The following is a 22,316-nucleotide window of genomic DNA, read 5'->3' on the forward strand; positions in this document are numbered from 1 at the left end:
GGAGCATAGATTTCATTATTCACTCCTCTAAGAAGCTGAGGTCTTTTTTTATCTTTTACAAGGAGAATCATAAGCAAGTTTGACCTGTCTTAAAAAAGCCCGTTTTACTGACTGTGCTAATAATGCAAAATATAACCAGTACCCCACACTGTTTGTACTATGTGTTTTGTTGGTCATTGTGTCCACACTGCTCTTACTGGCTAGGTATAGGCAGTGAAAAAGCCTGAGGCTGAATTGATTCAGTCTTTGCAGGTTAGTTTAAATTGCAGAAATTAAATTGAAACAGAAGTGAACAGACATTTACCTTTGATTCAAGAAATGCAACCACATGCCTGCAGTGGCTCAGGCCAGAAGCCCAGGGATGCAGGAGCATGTCTCTCTGGCTATGTGTTTACTTCCTCTTCCTGCTGCCCCTGAGGTCTCTGGGATTTAAAGTCCAGAATTACAGCAGCAGGACTCTGCAGGGCTGTCATCACTTCCTCTTCCTGCTTCCAGGTTTCTCTGGGATTTGTAGTCCACAGTTGCAGCCAGCAGGAGGTTTGAGCAGGGGAAGGGGTGTTTAACCCCCCTCTCTGGCCCCAGGCCCCAGCTGGCATTTGCCTAGCGGGGCAGTCCCCCCTTTGTAGACTGGTCTGCATCCCCACCCAGGCTTGCCCCCATCCGTACCCCTTTGTCAGCAAGCCCTCACTGCACCAGCTACGGAGCAGAGGGGTGGGGCCAGCCCTGCTCTCTGGAGCATACAGCACAGCCCAGCCCAGGGCTACAAAGCATGCTGGGGGACTGTGATTTAATTTGAACCAGGAAGGTCTCTGGGACAGAAGTTTCATAAACCAGTTTGACCCAGATCAGTTAAGTCTGATACTACATTCACCAGGTTTATTTTAAACCAGTTTCATCCATTTTGGAACCAGTTTATATGCACTGAGCTTGTGTTCTCTTACAGGTTTAAGCCGGTTTCTGATAATTTAAACTGGTTTTTGTGTAACTTCTGTCCCTAGCCACTATATGTGGACACATTGACCAACAAATCAAAGTACTGACCCCTGAAATGTCCCTTTAGTATAACCATATAAAGATAATGCAGGTGCTGAAACATGAGGCTGTTTTAAATGCAGCTGCTTTTTTGCACTCTGCCCTCTTCTTTGTCACAGTGCGACTGGTATTTCAAATACTAATATCCAATCATTCTAGAAAAGGGACCCACTGTGCAACAACTCTCCAAAACTTCCTATGTGAGGTGGGGCTGCAGGTGGCTGGGGAGTGGTGTTTGGAAGCTGGATGTGCAGGCAAAGCTGGGATATGTTGGGGCAGTGACAGCATAGAGCCAGGGTCTGAGGCACAGCTTCTGTCTGCTGCCTGCACAGCCTTGTGATGGGCACGGGTTCCATGGGCATGCAGAGAGCAGATCATGGCTCTTCCCTGGCTCCACACTGTCACTGCCCCAATATTCTGGGGTCTCCTCAGCCTCACCCACCAGTCTCACTCCAGGATACTACTCTCCACCAGCCCGTGGCCCCATCCCAACCACCAGGCCAAGCATCTTGCCCACAGAAATCCCAGCCAATCTCCATGAAGACCATGGGATCACGGGTTGGTGACAGCACAGGGCCAGGGCTAGGGCAGAGCCACAATGAGCTTGCTGCATGTCCCTGCCCACAAAACTGGGGATCTGCCCTGACCCTGTTCCTGCACTGTCACCACCTTGAAATTCCAGGGTCTCCATGCAGACCAGTTAGGAGCAGCGTGGGCAGGGTATGTGGCCAGGCGGACAGGATAGAGTTGTGAGGGGGTGGATAGCTGTGTCTGGGGCTGGATCTGGGATCTTGGGGTGATGACAGCATGGGGCCAGGGCCAGGGCAGACCTATGATCTGCCTGTGGAACCTGTGCCCATTGCAGGGTCATACAGGCAGCAGACTATGTCTCTGTCCTGGGCCCCAGCTCCACAATGTCAGTGCCCCAAGATCCTGGGCTCTTCCTGGCCCCACACACCTGTCTAACTCCTAGATGGAACCCCCTACCAACCTATGGCCCCATCCCAGTTGCCTGGCCACATGCCTTGCTTATGCAGGTCCTACCATTGGCAGTGTACAAGATGGTTGGGCTAGGGTGTCTGGGCAGCGGGGCTGGGGCTGACAGCTGGAAGGAGCCACTGCCACTGGGGTTGCTGGAAAATAGAGTCCAGCCACAACGCTGTCCCAGTCCTGCTGCACACTTAGGGCAGTGGGATCAGGTGCACGTGCCATGGCTCAGGCTGCCCCTCATGCCCTGGGCTGGATGGGCCCACAGAATTTGCCATGGACTGGACAAAATCCCTCAGTGGGCCAGATCCAGCCCACGAGCCACACTTTGCCCATCCCTGTTCTAGGATGAATGATTTTCTTCTGTACATGCACATATATTTAAATTGTGACAGGAAAGCTACAGTTTCAAGTTGGTGATCGTGTTGAAAGGTCAGCCTACAACAGCAGACTGGGCTAGACACTCAGCTTTGGCTTCAAAAGAGGAGCATGGGAGTTGGAAGTGAGCAGCAGGGATGAGGAAAGACTGAGCAAGTTTTGGGTGCCTGTGGTGCCCTAACAGCATTAGTGGCCAAGAAAGCAGTTAACATGATAGCAGTATTTGAACATGATAGCAGTATTTGAAAAACTGAAAAAAGAAAAGTTGTTTGGTCTAGATGGGAGTGTGCTGACTCCTGGGCTGTAGAGTTTCAAGTTCAAGCCTGGGTGTGTGCCTAGGCTTCTAGTTGGACCCCCAGGTCCAGGGTTGATAACTCTCTTCTTGCCTGCCAGGGGTAGGGTGTCGGACTAGATGGCCCACTGAGGTCCCTTCTGACTCTATAAATCTATGAATCTATGAAAAAGGAGGACAATGGTTTTCCTCTGCCACAGAGGGCACAAAATAGGCTTAAAGTGCAGTAAAGCAGACTTTGATTAAATCTCAAGGGAAAATAAGCTTCCTAACTGTAAGGACAGTTGGACAGTGAAACAAGCTTCCTAGGGAAGCTGTGGAATCTTCTTCACTGGAAAGCTTCAAGAAAAAGCTGGATATGCACCTGAGATGGTTGCAGAAACTTCCATTTGTGCAGGGGGATGGGTTAGATAGCCTTTCAGGTCCTTTACAACCCTATGGCACTCTGATTCTAGCCTTGCAGTCAAATTGGAGTCCAGTGGAGGGGGTGGGGGGCAACAAAAATGGTTAGAGGCCTGAGGAACATGACTTATGAGGAGATGATAAGGGTTAGTGCATCTTTAGCAAGTTTGCAGGTAACACCAAGCTGCGGGGGGAGTGGTAGATATTGTATATGGTAGGGATAACATTCATAGACACCTAAACAAACTGGAGGATTGGACCAAAAGAAATCTCAATAAGGTGAAGTGCAAAGTCCTGAAATTAGGACAGAACAATCCCATGCACCAGTACAGGCTGGGGACTGACTGGCTAATCAGCAGTTCTACAAAAAGGGACCTGGGGTTGCAGTGGACCATAATAGTTTCATAGTTTCATAGTTGGTAGGGTTGGAAGGACCTGAACTGGATGCAGTACTACAACTGCTGCCTGACCAGTGTCGCATAGAGGGGGAGGATCACATCCTTGGACCTGTTTGAGATGCATAAGATGAATAGAAGCCAACAGTGTACCCTTGTTACAAAGAAGGCTAAAGGCATACTGCTTTGCATTGGTAAGAGTGTTGCCAGCAGATTGAGGGAAGTGAATATTACCCTCAGCACTGGTGAGGCCACATCTGGAATACTGTGTCCAGTTTTGGGCCCCCCACTACAGAAAGATGTGGACAAATTGGAGAGTGTTCAGCAGAGGGCAATGAAAATGGTTAGGGGGCTGAGGCACATGACTTCTGAGGAGAGGCCAAGGGAACTTGTCTTGTTTAGTCTAGACAAGAGAAGACGGGGGGGGGTGGGGGCGGGGATTTTATTTCAATCATCAACTACCTAAAGGGTGGTTACAAAGAGGATGGAACTATACTGTTCTCAGTGGTGGCTGATGACAGAACAAGAAGCAATGGTCTAAAGTTGCAACCAGATAAGTTGAGTTTAGATATTAAGAAAAAACCTCTCTCACTAGGGGGGTAGTAAAGCACTGGAACAGGTTACCCAGAGAGGTTGTAGAATCTCCATCCTTGGAGGTTTTTAAGAGCTGGCTAGACAAAGCCCTGGCTGGGATGATCTAGTTGGAGATGGTTCTGCTTTGAGCAGGGGGTTGGACTAGATGACCTCCTGCGGTCCCGTCCAACCCTAATTTTCTATGATTCTATGATATGATGTTCTAAATTATCTAAAGTACAGATCTACCCATTCACAATGTTGTCCCAAACAGGCTTAACTACTTTAGATGGTCTTTCAGGTTCCTGGTGGCTTCTCCCTACTGTGGGTATCTTTTCAATTCTCCCAAGTTTCTAGGAGTCAGCTTTCCCTTTTGTATGCTGGGAGACCAGACTAGAGTCATCAGAGCTAATAGTTTAGGCATTGTCCCTTAACCTTTAAGAGGAAACTGTAAAGTGCTGCTCATTAGCCATCACTTCCTTCTTTCCAGGAATGTCCCAGCAGTCTCCCAAGTAGAAATAATTGCAGCTATTCGTATTGAAAATGCAATGCCACTATCAGAGCAAGATATAGTATTAACAATTTCATGAGTACAGCCTGTACTTGTTACAGTTATATACAGCAAAAACTAATCCACCTTTTCCCTTACCCATTGTCTATCACTGCCTTTAGTTGTTTAATGCAGAATTTGAGTTATAAGATCATTTGTGCAGGCCGTCCTTTTCGTTGCCTACAAAGTACCATACACACATGAGGAAGTATACTACTAAATAATATCATTGGTTATACTGGTCACCAACACACAAGGTAATCAAGCCATAATTAAAACAAGACATTTCTGTAGTGCCTCCATGGAAGACATTAGGGAAAAAAAATCAATTCTTGTCAAATGGAAAAAGAACACTATTGGCTGGAAAATAAATGCTATGAGTTAACTTCTAAGAGAGTATAGCAAATACGTTAAAGTAAAAAAATTAAAACAATAAACAAATACTTCACAGAATCTTGTTACTCTAATCAGTATTACATTTTATTAATGACTGTTGGCTCCAATAAACTTCCATAATTTTTACTTTGTTTAAGCCCTAAACTCTCTAAATTAAATGCGATTGGAAAATCAGTTTGCTTGCTTTGCTTTTTTACTTTTGCTATCTCAGCATTAAATGAGCTTTATTTGAGTTTTTTAGTTACCAGGTTTTTCTTTTTCTTTACTCTTTGTTAGGGTAAAGATGCAGAAGTTCTTTTTCTTAAGCCAAACATTAATTTCACATCTGTTCTCTTTGTACATTCACTCTTTGTTGTAGGCTCACTGGTTATCAACCAGCACCAAAATTCTTTCCAAAAGTGAGTTACCAGTGAAAGAGAATGATACTCAGTGGTTTCTTCTTCACGAAGCTACTAGTTTTCATGTTACTGAAACTGAAATGTTATATTACGTAACAAGTTACAATAAAAACCATATTGAGATTCATGTGATGAACTACACTTTTTTGTAATTTAAAGTACGGAATCAAAACTTGTCATGAAACTGGATTTGAGGGAAGTTTCTCAAAGGAAAGACTTTTTACATTAAAATTTACTCTAGCATTGGGTTTGTGTTATTAGGTCAAGGGTTTTCAACCTTTTTTGGCTGGTGTACCCCCAGCGGCCAATCAAGAAGCAGGGAGTGTCCTGGCCGGTCAATGAGCGGGGGGGGGGAGGGGGTTCCCCTGCCAAAAGTGGAAGTGCCAACGGTGAAACCTGAAATAGTGCTGGCAAACCAGAAGTGTCCCTGCTTCTCTGTGCCACTGCTACATACCCCCTGGGGTATTCCTAAGTAGATTTCATAGATTGCATAGACATTTGGGCTGGAAGGGACCCCGGAGGATCATTGAGTCCAGCCCCCTGCCCCAGGGGCAGGAAGTCAGCAGGGATCATAGGATCCCAGGAAGATAAGCATCCAAATGTGTCTTGAAGGTGTTCAAAGTGGGTGCTTGAACTGCCTCCGGTGGCAATCTATCCCAAACCCTGGGGGGCTCGGACAGTAAAGAAGTTCTTCCTTATGTCCAGCCTGAATCAGTCACAGTGGAGTTTGTGACTGTTTATTCTTTTCATCCCTTTGGGGTGCTCTGGTGAACAGGTTCCCCCAGATCCTGATGAGCACCCCTGATAAACTTATAGGCGGCCACCAGATCACCCCTAAGCCTGCGCTTTTCCAGGCTGAAGATTCCCATGGCTCTCAACCTCTCATCATAAGCTCTGTTTTTCTGACCTCTTGTCATGTATGTGGCTCTCCTCTGCACTCTCTTAAGCTTCTCCACATGCTTTTTGGATTGCGGAACCCAAAACTGGATGCAATACTCTAGCTGCAGCCTCACCAAGGCCAAGTACAAGGGGAGAATGATGTCCCAAGATTTGCTTGAGAAGCATCTATGGATGCAAGCCAGTGTTTTGCTCACTTTACTTATCACAGCATCACATTTAAGGCTCATAATTCATCTTGTGGTCAGTCATGACCCCCAAGTCCCTTTCATCTGTAGTGCTAACCAATGTAGCACTGCCAAGCCTATAAGAATGCTGCAGGCTTTTCCTCCCAAGGTGGAGAACCTTGCATTTATCGGTGTTGAACACCATCAGGTCCCCTTCCCCTCATTTCATGAGCCTGTCAAGATCTGCCTGGATCACCCTCCTTTCCTCAGGTGTGGATGCTTTACCTCAGAGTTTGATGTCATCAGCAAACTTGGCCAGTCCACTTCTGACACCAATGTCCACATCATTGATGAAGATGTTAAACAGTATAAGCCCTAGGACAGAGCCTTGAGGGACCCCATTGGTGATCGCGTACCACAATGATTGACTTCTGTCAACCACCACCCTCTGGGTCCTACTGCAGAGCCAATTTCCCAGTCAGCGGATTGTGGTGAGGTCGAGGCCACAGTTAGCCAGTTTTGCTAATAGGTGATCATGGGATAGCAGATGGAAGGCTTTTTAAAAATCAAGATATATGTGATGAAAGGCATCTTAAGTGGGTCTACCCTGAGTGGCATACTATCTGTCTGGTGTGGGGCCCGTCCCCTCAGCTCACCTGTCATAACTTGGTGTTCTTGGATAAAGGGAGGGTTCAGTGGATATCTTCCTGGGGGACCCCAGGAATGGTAGTACTCGCAGTTTGGGCATGATGTTCCATGGGGCTCCACCTCCCCTACACCCCATCCACTTGCCAACTGGATTGGTGCCACCTGTGTGGTTTGATTGTGCTTGGTCACCCCTGTTTGCCTAGGGGAACCTGTGTTAGCGTGAGTCCTGTTGGGACCAGTCGGGCTGCCTTGACAGGTAGCGTTTCCGCTGCAGAAATTGGCAAGCTGGGCTCAAGTAGGCTGGCACCCTCTTCAGCGCCTTTGGGCAGGGTGCTTCTGGTTTGCTCTTTTTTTGTAAAAAAAAAAAAAAAAAAGAAAAAAAAAAGAAAAAAAAGTAGGTTGCTGGAGAGGAGAGGGGTGTGGGATTGCCTCCTTCCTCCCAGCCTGCTACAGGGGACTCAACTGTCTCCCCTGCTCTGAAGGCCGGTGCCGAGCTGGCTGACTGCCTGTTGCAGGAGCCCCAGCATGTCTGGTGCACTCTACGCCAGTGTGCTCCCTCACTCTCCCTTCTCCCCAGGTCCTGGTGGGGCTTTTAAATCTTCCCATGGCGGCCGTTTCAGCTGCCGTGATTGGCTCAGCTTTTCCCTGCCCAGGGAACAGCTGATTAAACAGCCAGTGTAACACCAGCTTGCACGGCCACGGCCATGGCTCCTGCTCTGGCTCTGGCTGAGACCCTGGAGGTGAGTTTCCCCTGTGGGGGGGCTGCTTGTGTCGCGTGGGGACTGCCCTCTTCCCTTCGGGAGCCTGTGGGGGCATCTCACCGCCGCAATATAGGACATCAATCTCTTCCCCCTTGTCCAGGTGATAGGTCACCTGGTCATAAAAGGAAATGAGTTTGGTCAAGCAAGACCTACCCTCAACAATGGGTATCCCTCAGGATATTGCTGTCAGCTAGCCTGTTAAGGATGGCCTCTTCGATAATCTTTTCTAAGACCTTCCCCAGGATAGAGGTCAGGCTGATGGGCCTGTAGTTTGCTGGATCCACTTTCCTACCTTTCTTGAAGATAGGCACCACATTGGCCAAGTATCCCCAGGTGTACGTGTACCCCTGGTTGACAACCCCTGTATTAGGTGATTCAGAATCTGCAGCAAACAGTTAATTTGGCAGAAGTTTTTAACCTAAATATATGCAGTTAGGAAAAAAAGATTTGTGAAAAAAAGGAAATGAAGCTAATTTATAATCATCTCCATTTCTTCTCCTTTTCTTCAGCCATAATGTTCTTCCTGGCTAGGAAAATTACAGTAAATATTTTGAAGTAACAACAATAGTCTTTCAATTATCTCTGAATATGCAGGGAACTGGTTAAAAAGAGCTCTGCATGTTTATATTCAGAGTCAAAATATCTTCAGAATCAATATTCTGCCAGGGTAATTTAGCCACAGATTCATGCTGGGAAACTGTAAATGAATTTTTGAATGAAATGATTCTATAGCCCATAACATTAGTTCCTATTATTCTATTAATACATAGCTTCAGGAAGAAAAAACATTCTTTATACAATCAGAACACTAAGTGAATTCCAAAACATGGGAACAAGCCAAATATGCACACTGATAAGGAAGCTTTCCTGAAAAAAGGAAAACAAATATGGATGCTCCCCGCCTCTCAGTCTGTTTCCAGAGGCTGACTGTTGAAAAAACAAATTTTCCCTCCTTATACTCAGAGACATTTTATAGGAAATCTTAGTCCTGATAGTGCTGTCCTGCACTTATACAATTACCTGCTGAGTGCTCTAATTCTGATTAATATATTGATAAAAATAATAAATAAAGTCACAGGACTAGCATTTCATTTGCCTTTTCATCCATTTGTCCCAATCTCCAGTCAGTTACCTTGGGTTTCCTTGCTGTATTCCTTTTCATGCTCCATCTGGCTTAATAATTGGTAAATAGACCATGATTAATATTATTTTATTCATAATTTAACTTTTATATTTGGAAGTCTTCACGGTAGGGGCTCTGAGTAAAAACTGGTCCTACTGAAGCTAGTGGTAAAAATCACACTGGTTTCAGTGAGATAAATATTTGCCTTGTCCATCTATCTTTCTGAATGTTACAGCAGTAAATGGCCTAGTAGAGTTCTTGTCCTTGCCTATTGCTGCACCTGCTTTGTAAAAATATGAATGACAATAAGTAATAATAAGAAAAGAAGTCACATCTGTATAACTTTGCATTTTCATTATATTTCTTATAAATCACAGCAACATCACCAAAATTATGAGAACAGTTTTGGATTTTGTAACAGGGTGGTCTGTCCCCTTAAGAAAATGCAGCCAGCCTTGTTAAGGATGTTCAGTTGTGGCAAGTTCTGCTAATGACCCAGTGTCCCACTGGGAGCTTAAAACACCAGAAGATAGAACAGAAAGGAGCAAGCTGTGAGAGAATAACTTGCAAGGAGAAGAAGCCAGGCTGCTGTCCCTGGTGAAAAGCCAGCATGGAAAGTGGCTCTTCTCCCATTGTCTGGAGCGGATGGAGGATTTTGGTTTGTTCTGTTTGTCTTGTTAGACACTAAAGTTTGTTTGGGAAATGAACTGCCTGAGGAACTAATAGCAGAGCTAACTGGCCTGAACAAGGGAGCAGGATAAGGACGCGCTTACAGATTTGTACTGGCGGTACTGTCATCTGAATCTGGATCATAAAGAGCTCTTAGAGTTTTCATTATCTGATAAGGTTTGCATTTGTAAAAACGTGCTCTGACTTAATGACCTCAGCTGATCCTAAACTTGGAAAGGTTAAATTAACTTGCTCAACAGACAAGTTGCTTTTAACTGGGATTCTTCTGTTGTAGAAATTTATCCCTGCTACTAGAGGGGAAATACAGACTTTGCCTTCAGACTGAAATACTTCTAATCTCAGTTAGATAATGCATATTGCATTCAATCACATGATGGGAAATCACTACTGCTGACATCTGGAGAGAAACTTAGTGTGGATCCCCCCCACTGTGGAACTCCAATAAGGATTTCCAAGTACCTTCCTAGGACTTTCCTGATTGGTGGATACTTTGTTTAGGTTGTTGAAAAGCAGAAGTAATTGCTAAGTATGATTAAGGCACTTCTTATCCTTCCATTTCATAGGAAAGGATCTAACAATCCTAACTAATGCTGGGAAAAGGCGCCCTGACTCAATAAATTGAAGTCGCGCAATCTAGATCTCTACTTACTGGTGCTTTTTCAAACTCCTTTTGGCTATCAAATAGTAAGAACTTACTTTCTCTACAGGAGAGGGGAGTGGGGGAGGAGAAACCCAAATGTACTAGGCACTAAAGCTCCAACACTCACTTGAGTCTTTCCTGCTTCTTCTTTTCTGTTTTGTTAACTGTTTGCCAAATAAGGATCTCTATATATTGTTTTTGTGCTATTTTGATAATTGATATGTTACCAGCCATCTCACCATGCTAACATGCAAAGAGAACATTAAAATGCTATTTTCAGTGTGGATGCGTATATCTTAGAATGAATCTTATGGAATGGGAAGCAGCTACAATGAAGTTTTCATAGATTGAAGTGACATAGTCTTCATCTTATAGTATTATATTTGGAGTAGAGTGGTTCAAGCTTTTTCACAGAACCTAGCAAAGCTACTTTTCTTGTTGATTGAAGTCAATGGGACTAAGAAATTGTTAAACACTGAGCAGGTGCTTAAGGTCTTTGCTGGGACCATACCTAATGTTAAAAGTCTTGATTCACTGAGTTCTTCCTACAATGGGATCAATTAAAACTTTGCCAAAGGATAGCTCAGCAGTCAGTTATCCTCATTGGAAGGATAGCACTGGAAATCCAGGTGATGACATTACCTGGAATGGACCCATTCAGTGCTAGAAATGAATATTTATTAACATGGATTGTTTTGTTTAAAAAAAAAAATTAAAAAAGTAAGACTATTTTTGACTCCTACAAAGTATTGTGCACAGTAATGAGGATGCTTGGACTGAGAATTAGAATTGAGGCATTTTGACTGATTTTGACTGATTCAGAGTGAAAACTACAGACATTGGTTGAAGGAGTTAAGCAAGCATTCACTTCCCTAGCACATACTGTCTCTTCCTGGCCCTGAAAGTGTCCCATGCCTCTATTGGTGATAGCCATCCCCTCTTCTTGTACTTCAGACATGCAAATAGCAGGACTGCAGCTATTCCTTGAACACTTTCCTTGTGCTTATACATAAAATTAGGACTTGCAGAATGCCATTTAGTCCCAAGCAATTTAGAAAATGCCTTTTATTTTTTGTTTCTGGAGAAAGAAACTGGGTGGCTTGAAACAGGTTGAATGAATATTTTTCATTTCTAGATTCAAGTACAGCAGAGTATAGTAATAATAGTCCTTTTTATTAATATTAAGGGTACAAGCAGCTGGAGGACTCTCATTTTTTTCCTGCACTTTTAGGTATCGTAAGTCCATTTTCTTCCAAACATTTTGCTTACTAAAGTTCTTATCATCATGATTTCTGAGCTTACACCTTGATATTTAAGCATTCAATCCTTGGTTTATCTAGCTATATCCATTTAATTATTCAATAGATCCCATATTAATAAATGGAGTGAAGAAAGCCAAGCCACATGTAAGTTCTGAGAAGGCATTAAAAAAAAAAAAGAGATTAACATCATTTGACTGTTGCTTTTTTCAGTTCATTATGGGTAGATAAATTGCAGAAATGCTGAGTAATGGCAGAATACGCTGAATTCAGTAATTCTCTGTTTAGGAAAAAGTTTTAAGTATGAAAACATCCAATTGCTACTTATTTCTTTTGCTTTGCCAATTGCTAGTTGTTTCTTTTGTTGTCATTAAATGATGATTCTTCAAAATGCTGATCTGAAGCATTTGAGGGCATGTTGTGGGACTTGGTTGACAGCTCTCCCACCCTGGTAGAGTGACAGTGGTCTGCTGAAGTCCTTTTGAACCTGAATCCTGCTGTTTTCAGGGTATCAAGTTGTTCATCAACTGGGCCAGGGTATCAGGTCATGGGTACCCCTGGGACTCCCTGCAACCCAACAGGTTGACTGTCTTGCCCCACAGCTCCCAGGGAGCTGCAGAGCAAGATATTTGACACATTCCAGCAATGCGGACCCTGGGATTGGGGAAAGGTTTCCTGATCTTGGAGTACCTGTGCACTGGGACCTTTAAAAATGGTGTGTGCAGCCTGGTTATACATGTGGTTTTCTGACATAGCTGGCACATGGGACCCTGGGATCAGAGAGCCTCCTGTAGATCCTGGGACTGCAGCACACTGGGCTCTTAAAAAACTGTGTGCGCAGAGGTTTTCTGACATAAACAGGGCTCTGGGACTGGCCCCATTGAGTTCCCTGATTGTTGGTCCTAGCTCTGGTACTGCACTGACTCATGTGGGGCTGTGAGCAGCCAGCTTTCAACCTGCTGGTGCAGGGACAGCCCAGGATCATGATCTCAAATAATATCATGATTGGGATCTGATCTCCAATCCTAAAATCATATGTCCTGTCATGTACTTATGGCATAGCAGGAGGCTCAATTATTGAGACTGGGGAACAGTTCTCATGTTCATTAAATGAATGTGTAGTAGGAGCGTAGCTTAAAAAGGACACCACAGTGTATGAGTGGTTTATGTGAAGAATCTTTTTTTAGGCAAATACTGCATTTATTAAGATGAGGTTTTCCCCCTAATTAGCATGGGGTGGGGGAGGGGATCTCATCTTGGATTTGAGCACCAGCCCAAGGCAGGTGGTGTCTCGGGTCTGGCATTGGGCCCTCAACCCTGGGCTGAAGCCACCACTTGCCCTGTGCTGGAATAGTGTGTCTAGCAGTGGGGTGTCCCCTTGGCTGAGGGGAACATGGGAAGTTGGGATGAAACCTGCAGTCTGTCCCCACTCTTGACCCCTGCACCTATGCCTACCCTTCTACCCCCTCCTCCCTCAGCTGCTGTCTCCCCCTGACCTCTTGCTCTAGCTCTGGTTCCTCCAGCCCTGATGCTGTCTGGCCAGGAGCTTCTGTCATTTGTCCCTGGCCAAGCTAGGGTTGGGCTGGAGCTGCCACTGCTGCTGACTTCCCTGGAGCTAGAGAAGAGCTGCAGCAGAGGGGAATGGGAAGGGGGCAGGGGGTGGGAAAAGCAGACACAGACAGGGGATAGAAAGGCAGGCTGCAGGAGGGAGCACAGGATTGGGGAGGCAGGGAGGGGCAGGGCTGGGCTGGAGCTGCTGCTGCTGACTGCCATAGAGTAACAGAGCTTCAGCAGAAGGTAAGGGCAGGGGCAGGGAGTTGTGGGGACAGGCACAGGCTGGGGATACAAGAGGAGAGGGGGTATGCATAGGGGACAAGGGGCAGTGGGTGGTGGTAGGCCATGGAGGCAGGCATAGGCATGGAGAGGCAAGTGGCACGATGACAGTGCAGGCCAGACCCTCAGCCTCCTGCTGCTGCTTTCCCTGCCACAGCAGTGGTGGGGAGAGCAAATTTAAGATGACCTTTCAATAATTAGATATAAGAAACATATAATTTTCCATGTATAGAATCTAATTATTTGGGGGGGGGGGTCATTTTAACATCAAAGTTTCCTTGTATTTGGGTAAATACGATATATAGTTCTCTTAACTTAAAAGGTCAGTTTTCTAAGCAAGATACACCATACATGCAATGAAGTCTTTTTCCCTTGTCTGAGTCTGCTAGGACCTCTTGCAGGTATTAAAAAAAAATCATAGAAGAAAATCAAAATCTATGACCAGTATTAGTATAGCGACAAAACTAGAATAGACCTTGAAGTTACTGTTTTTATTTAAAATCAAACAACATTTTATATGCCAAAAAATAGGTTATCCAGTGGGCATAGTTGGTAGGTGTTAAGCCAGTCCTTCTAGGTTAGGGACAGACATTCAAAAAGACGGAGCTTGAATTGATTCAGTCTTTGCACGTTAGTCTTACCTGTGTAGATTGAACCAATTTCCAAGTGAACAGATGTTCACTTTTGACTCAGGAAATGCAGGCTCATGCCTATAGTGGCTCAGGCCAGAAGCCAGGGTGTGCTAGAGCATGCCCTTGGCTGCTAGGAAGTTATGCTGAGTCGGGGGAGGGGGGGCACAGCCAGCCCTGGCAGTAGCCTCAAGTGAACTGGCCAGGGAGGGTGTTTAATTCCCCCCATCCTTGTCTCACTGGCATGAACCCGAACTGGGGTCTACCTGGTCCTCCCTCCCTCCCTCCTTCACCTAAGGGGGCCATACTACCTGGCCTGTAGCCATGCCCCCACCCCTGCTACTGGAGTGGTGAGGGGGGAGAGACCTGCCATACTAGGGGGATTTGGGGGGGCTATGGCTACCCCTCCAAGCCCTGGTGCTATCACTCACTCTCTGCTGTCTGCAGCAGCTCTGCCCACCCCGCTTCCACGTGCAGGACAGCTGCCCTGCTGGGAAGAGGCTTACTTTCCTGGGATACCATCGCAGGGGCTACTGCCCCATCAGGGTCCCTCCCCACTCGCTGCTTCAGCAGCAGGGGTGGGGGCATGGCCAGAAGCTGGCTGGCATGGCCCCCTTAGCTGAAGGGGGCAGGGAGGGGGTTTATTTCTCCCTTCCCTCTGGCATCTGGTGAAGGGGGCAGGGAAGGGGCTTATTCCATCACTTGCCCTGGGCAGGGAGTGATCAGCAGAGGTGGCAGTCAGGGGTAGCAGACCCTGGCTGTCGTCCCTCAGGGGCAGAGGGGGTGGATGAGAGAAAACCCCCCCTTCCTGCCCCTTTTGCCTCAGGGGGCCATGCCGCTTGGCATCTGACCAGGCCCTGCCCCTGCCACTGTAGCAGTGAGGGGGGAGCACCAGGCACACCCTGGCTCGGGTCCATGCCAGTGGGACAGGGAGCGAGGAATTAGACCCCCTCCTTGGCCAGCTCACTTAAGACTATTGCCGGAGCTGGTCACACCGTCTGCCACTCCAGTGGAGCTGGGCGTGTGTGTGAAATGCCTGAAAGGGGCTGCTCTGCCCTGGCCGGGCAGACCCTGGCTGAGGTACTGGGAAGAAGTAAGGGGAATAAATCCCCTCCCTGCACCCTGTGTCTCATTGGGCCATGCCAGCCAGCAACTGGCCGCACCCTTGCCCTTGCAGCAGTGGGGGAGGGAGATCCTGATACAGGCTGCTGCCCCGCAGCCAGGCAGATCCTGGCTGGGATCAGGGCTACTGGGACAGGGGATGGAGAGGGCAATTAAACTCCTGTCTCTTTTCACTTCATGATGCTGCCAAGGCTGGCCATGCCCCTGCTGCTGGAACAGCCCGTGGAGAAATGCCTGGCAGGGACTGCTGTGCATCTGCCTGGCAGACCCTAGCTGGGGTCCATGCTGGTGGGAGGGAGGGGAAGCGGGGCAATAAACCTCTTCCCTGCTCCCTTCATCTTAGGGAGGGCAGCATTTGGCCATACCCCAACTCTGGCTAGATGGGGCCACCCTGGCTCTCTGGAAGAGACAGCACAGCTTGGGCTAGGGCTTCAGAGAATGCTGGGATGCTGGGGGACTCTGGTTTAACTAAAACCAGGAAGGGGTTTGGGAAGGAAGTTCCATACACTGGTTTGACCTCAATCAGCTAAGTCTGATACTACATTCAACCAGGTTTATCTCAGACTGGTTTTGGCCATTTTGAAACTGGTTTATGTGCACTGATCTTATATTCTATTACAGGTTTAAACCAGTTTCTGCTCACTTAAACCGGTTTATGTGTAACTTCTGTCCCTAGCCTTAAGGACATTAGATAGTGGTTATATGCTCTTTTCAGTTAGGCAATCATAAGAAACTGAAGTTATGAGGAACTGAGAGGAAGAAATGAGGCAAAGAACCCAACTTTTCCTGACCAGAAAGACTTATGTCTCCATCAGTTTTCTAATATGGATTGACTCAAAATGAAAGCCAACATGAAGGAAACTTGAATCTAGATCTAGCCTTTGCAGGTAAGATCCACCCATTGGATGGATTTAAATCATCTGTTGCAAGAAAGACTATCAGAACTGGATTTTAACTTAAAAATTTAGACCATCTCCAAATGTGCCATAACTTGTTGCGGCACCAGCAGCTGCTAAATCATTTATTTTTTGCAGATATAACAAAAGGAAGTTATAGTCATAGGTAATCGATCAAGTTACAATCATACATAAAAAGAATATCCTTTTCTTTCCTTGCTTTGTATCACAGGGTTAACATTCAATTTCAATTTATTTATTAAGGATTCTGGCTAAATGCCATGCTCCTGAAAATGACATAACACACATACATGCATAGTATAAATACTTTTGAACAAAATAACCAAACTACAAATATTATACTAAAAATAGAGCCCACCAACATAAAAAACATTATTAATATAAATATAGTAGTAAATCAAGACATGAATAGTGTTGTACATAGATCCACAATTGAGAAAATAAAATCAAGTCTAATGTTAAAATGTATCACTCATATCAGTAATAAAGGATATTTAACTCTAATTGCCTCAGCCATGTAAGTGAAAATTGTGAGATGGTTTATTACATTTGGATCTGTTTGCTGTAAAAGCCAGATTGATTTATTTCTGTTTGAGAAGTATATCAGTTTCTGCAAGTACGGTAATAAATAGTTTCTTCTTATGTCATTATATAAAAACATTCTAATACATAGTGGATGGTATTTTCCACAACTCCTAGACAGACTGGGCAACATCTTTTAGCCCTTGGGATAGAAAATTTACGTCCAGACAGAACAGCTGTGAGCATCTGTTTGGTCCTGAGTCTAGTCAAAGAGGATAGTCATTCATTATTGAGATCCAACTGTGGATACCTTTCTCCCCGCCAATCTAATTTCCAAAGAGTATATAAAGGGGCAATGAAAGTAGCCCTAGCCACTGTAAAATCATTCCACCTGGCAATATCTCATATCCTCTGGAAAACCTGAACCTTTTCTATGGGGGAGAAAGTTTTTTCATTATCTTTGAGATACTATCCCATCCCAGAAAGTGCAAAAGTGTGAGAGAGAAAAGCTAACAAGGGTGATTCACAGCTATGAATCTATGAATCTAACAAGGGTGATTGGAGAGGAGGGGGATTATTAATATCTTCTCTGTAGCATAATTTAAGCAGATGAGATGATAAACCAAAACCCTACCATTCTGATAATAACATTAGTTAAAATAGAATCCATTCTCATCTCTAATCTCAGAAAAGATGCAGGAGTTGAGAGAGGAAGAGCCAGAAGAGCCCTAAGAAAGTAGTTCTGAGGTATGTCTACATCAATACTAGTGGCATAACCCCATACTTCAGTGCCATATAAGATCCGAGAGGTAACTTTGGCTTTGTATGTTGATATAGGAGCTTGGACTGTTCGTCCTGCTGTGGTTTCATAAAATTTCCTTATAGCCACAGCCAATTGGGATGAATATGATGTTTCCATGATGGAGAAGCTGTGAATAAGACACCCAAATATCTATAGGTTTTGACAACTTCAAGTTTGGTTCCCCCCATATTCCATGGATATTTCATCACATGGCTTCCCCAATACATTATTCTGGATATATCATAATTTATCATTAAGTTATTTTGTCCACAAAGATGCTCAAAAGTAATTGCTCTCTGTAATCCAACAAGAGTTCTTGACATTATAACAGTATCATCTACATACATTAAAATAGTAATTGGGGTTGCTAATAATTTTGGGGGATAAAAATGTGCATCCTGCATATTTCCAATAATATAATTCAAGGAAAGATTAAATAACAAAAGGGCCAAAATACATCCTTGTCTAATCCCTTTTTGTATGTGAATTCTTTGTGTAAATTCACCCTTCAAGCCCAACCGAACTTGGACCCTCTTTATAATATTTTATCAACAAATGCAAAAGGGAAGGGTCAATACCACAATTTATCAGTTTCTCCCAAAATTTACTTCTATCTATAATATCAAAGGTTCTTGTCAAATCTACAAATTCAATATACAGTGCTGATTTGCACATTTGCATATATTTATGCATGAGATGATATAACAAATGGCACCCACAAATTTTAGCTGAAATGTCTATCAAACTTGTAAGGTGATAAGATTTTGGCTTATCTTTCAAACCTTTCTTGAAAATCAGTACAATAATACTCCCTTTCCAGGAATCTTGGATTTGGCCCGACTCAGTTATAAAGTTATACCATTTTTCCAAGATCAGAGTCCACCATTTGATGTTATCAATGTAAACTTCCACCGGTATTCTATCTGGGCCTGGAGCTTTATCCTTCTGTTGTGCTTTGAGGAGATAGGCTATTTGATCCTTTGTTACCCGATACTTAATTGTATCAGTGGGGGGTTTATTAAGCCCTAGATTACTATGTATTTGTTCCATAGAAGAAGTAAACTGATTGGAAAAATATTCTACCCAACTGTCTGTGGTAATATTATTTTCAGTGTTCTAATTTAAATGCGCTTTTCCCTTTTGATATAAGTAGCCAAAAGGTTTTACTATCTTTAGCAATGACTGACAACCTCAGTTTATCCCATTGCTGGTTATAATATTCTTTTTTTCTTATACTGGAGAAGCAGTTTATATGGTTTCCATAACTTTCAAATCTCACTCCAAAAAGTTGTTCCAGTGTACCCATTTTTCCTTAATTCCCTGGCTTTCCTATTTAATGATCTTTTCTGTTCTACACATTCTTTATCAAACCAGGAAGCACCTCGTTCTTTAAATGTCTGTATAGGATGGGACGTTGGAGGTACTGAAAGGAATGGATGGAGAAGATCTTTAATTTGCTGGCAGTGCTTTAAAATCTCCTCTGGTATTTGAGTGACTATTACCAAATTTCTTAAGGTTCTTAAATCATCCACATGGAGTTTATTAGTCACCTTTTCAGCCAAGTGGGTGTCCTATTTCAATTTTCTTTTTAACAGATATAGGTATACTTCTATCTCTATTAAGGACTGGAAGGGTATCAGGCACTTTTTTAAGGTTGAGGACTAAGGGAAGATGATCACTTTCGAAATGAAATGGTATCTCAAAATTACCTACCCACATAAAGGGTTCAATCAACATATTGGTGCTTCATCCTCTAACAGAGGTATAGGTTAAGTTCTTTGAATTAATACTAGGTTATGATCCGTTAATTGATCTTAAATTCAAGATTAATAATAGCTTCTATAATTCTGTAACTTGCATTATTAGTTCCTGTATCATTACATCATGGAACGTCAATCCTTCAAATCTCATTAATTAATAGGTAATCATCTTCCCATTTCAGGCCACTCTGGTTTCTCTTCAGATTGCATAGATCTTTCACCTTTTACTAAAGATTTCCATTGAGGGTTAACATTATTTCAATATAGATTTTGTGTGTGAATTCAAAGATTTGCTAGTATACATAATATAGACTAATTATTAGAGATAAGCCACCATTTGATTAGCTGCTAAATTCTACCAGGCACAGCTGATCCATTTAATGGAGTGAAACAGACGTCACCCATTTTCCCACAGGATTGGGCCACTGCCACTTCTGGGATTTCAGGGACCTCATCCTGTGGGACAACACTTGGGTGTGCCTCTATAAACAGGGAAATCCAGGGTTTCCCAATTTGCAGAGGTATATCCAGAGTGGAGTATGCAAGTGATTCTGACTTGGGGAGCACCTCTGCAAACAGGGAAACTCAGGCAGCCACTCAAGGGCTTCAGGTGCCCGATCCTGCTTGCCCCGGGAATTCTGCTATCTAGGCTGCCCATGCTTTTTTGTAGGGGCTACAAATTTGTAGTATGACACTTTTTTTTTCTTATATAGGTGCAAAGACAACATTACTTGCAGTTAATTTTTTCCCTGTATTTTTTTTTAAGAAGCTTCAGACATCAATGTGCTTGACTTAAATCTTGTCAGATGTTATGGAAAATAGTAATAAAATTTGTATGACAACATTGTGATTTCTGCAATTAGCTCCTGAATCTTTTATCTCAATTTCTACTGAACATGGGAGCGTTTTTGTTTTCAATTGCTTTAGCTACAGAAAGTGGCTTTCTAAAACCTAGTGGAGTTATCTCTGAGGAGCTGCTCTGAGAGAAGTGGAAAAAGACTACCCAGATCCTTTTAAAAAGAAATGATGATAGGCACTGTTGAAATATAAATATATCAATGTTTATTCGATCAGTGGCTGGATACAGTCTGATTTTTAGCTTCTTGTGCATTGCTGAGACACTAATAATACTGAAATGCATTATATGCTGTGCTTGCGATACAGGATGCTCACAGCATTGCCCGTTTTAAATAATTGTGATTTATTACTTATATTACAGCATATTCCAAGTAATACAAACAAATATAAAAAAATATGTTTCTCTTTTCAGCATGAGCAGTCTTCCACTTAGTAAATTGTCCTATCAGGAAATAGACTATGACCTTCAAAGTTACTTTAATTGGCAGCCTGGTGTACTTTAAGAAGAAAAAAAAAGTTAGCTTTCTTGTTATCCCAGGCATAAAGCCAGTTTTTTTTTATTATTACTGCAAGGGTGAAAGAGGATTACTTTTGAATATAAAAACACACCAAAATGAGAATTAAAAATATGTTTTCTATATGAAAATTAATCTTTGACATTGTATATTGATGTTACCATCTTCAAAAAGCATGTCTGTAGTACATACTAGTTATACGGTATTATAACAGATACTCATAGTAGTATGCATCATATGTCTGGTGCTTCATGCATCAGCTTCACTTATTTGTTGACTTGATCACTGTTCCCCAGGCCAGGTCCAAAAATCTTTAAACTATATGGGAATTCAGTGAATTCAGTAGGCTTTGGCTCAGGTCCCAGGTGCATAAGATGATCAGCTTCTATCACATAATTACTCTTTAATTTCCCTGCATTGTGGTGACTGGGAGAGGGGTACCTCTTCCTGTTCCCAGTCCAAAGACTTAGTTATAGAAGCTCTTTGAATATGTTTGAATAAATAAAATGCATATATGGCCCTTGGAGTTGTTAGGACACTCGCTCTGAGTTCAGTATCCTTATGATTACGCTCAAAAGATACTATCCCTTGTTTCAGTCCCATGCTCTGGTTCGATGATTCCTTACTGCCAAGTGGAACAGCTTCTGCTGGATGGGAGAAAAGGATTTAACCCTAGCCCCAGTGTCCCAGCTGCCTGCGGAGGGTTTGGGATTGAGAGTATGGTCAGGGTAGAAAGGTAAGAAAGGTTTATTGACTTAACAAAAACACAACTACGCGTAGTAACAAGACAAACAATGACAGACGAGAATAATTTGGGTCAGCAACTAATTAGCAGTCCCCTCTGATGCCTGATGTATGACAAGTTTCTCTTTCCACAAAGCTCAGCAAAGTCAGGTGTCTTCGATCAGCGCTGTCCAAGAGGTACTGGGAAGGACCCTGGTATTCCGTTCTTGGGCTCCTTGAGATCCACGGGCCCACTGATCCAGGTCAACAGCTAATTAATCCTTTCACAGAGCTGTATCTTCCTTCTGAATGATTTCTGGATGTTTTAGCCAATTTATAACTTCTGAACTGTGCTGATAACTTACAGCCACTCAGATTCGTTTTTCTTCAACTGTCCTTAGACTGACCAATAGCAGTACAAGCCTTGCATTCTTTTGATAAGGTTAATTTTAACTACACCACAGGGCCTTACTACTTTGAGGCTTTGCTAAATTTACTAGGCCTTACTTTATACAAGGCCTTACTACATCTTAAACTTTAATTAGGCTCTTAGCAACAATGTATAGCTCAATATCTAAACAAATGACAGAAAAACACTTGGTCTAATCTTCATAAAGCCTTCAACAAGTACCTTTATCAAACAGACATAATTTTCAGCTGTCACATCCCAGCATAGTCTATAGCCTGGTAATTAAGGTATTCTTAGGGATGGAAGGGGGGATAGGTTTAAATCCTGAGAAGCACAGCAGAAAATTTAAACTCTGTCTCTCACATCCTGAGTGAATACATTAAGCCACTGACCTATTGTATAAAATGGAGCAGAAGCACTCTTTCCTATGGTCCTCTTTCAGAAGAGAAGAGTAATAACAGTTTTGTTACTGGCAGAAGGGCTGTAAAGGATAAGCCTCTGTTCCCTAGTCTAACAAGCTAAGATACTCTAGCTGTACTCTGTGTCTTGCAAAGGGTGTTCTAGTTCCTTATTTAAGGCATTGTCCTACATGTTGGTGTTTGCAAAGCCAAGTGCTAGTTTCTGGGTATATAGTTTGT

At 43.6% G+C, this 22,316-nt stretch overlaps 1 pseudogene; it reads left to right on the plus strand.

The window, feature by feature from the left end:
• Positions 1 to 19,361: 19,361 nt before the first annotated feature.
• On the plus strand, positions 19,362 to 19,468 carry LOC132251994 (U5 spliceosomal RNA; annotated as a pseudogene).
• The last annotated feature ends 2,848 nt before the right edge of the window (positions 19,469 to 22,316 follow it).

This window comes from Alligator mississippiensis, chromosome 7, assembly GCF_030867095.1.
Source record: "Alligator mississippiensis isolate rAllMis1 chromosome 7, rAllMis1, whole genome shotgun sequence".
Classification (NCBI taxonomy): domain Eukaryota; kingdom Metazoa; phylum Chordata; order Crocodylia; family Alligatoridae; genus Alligator; species Alligator mississippiensis.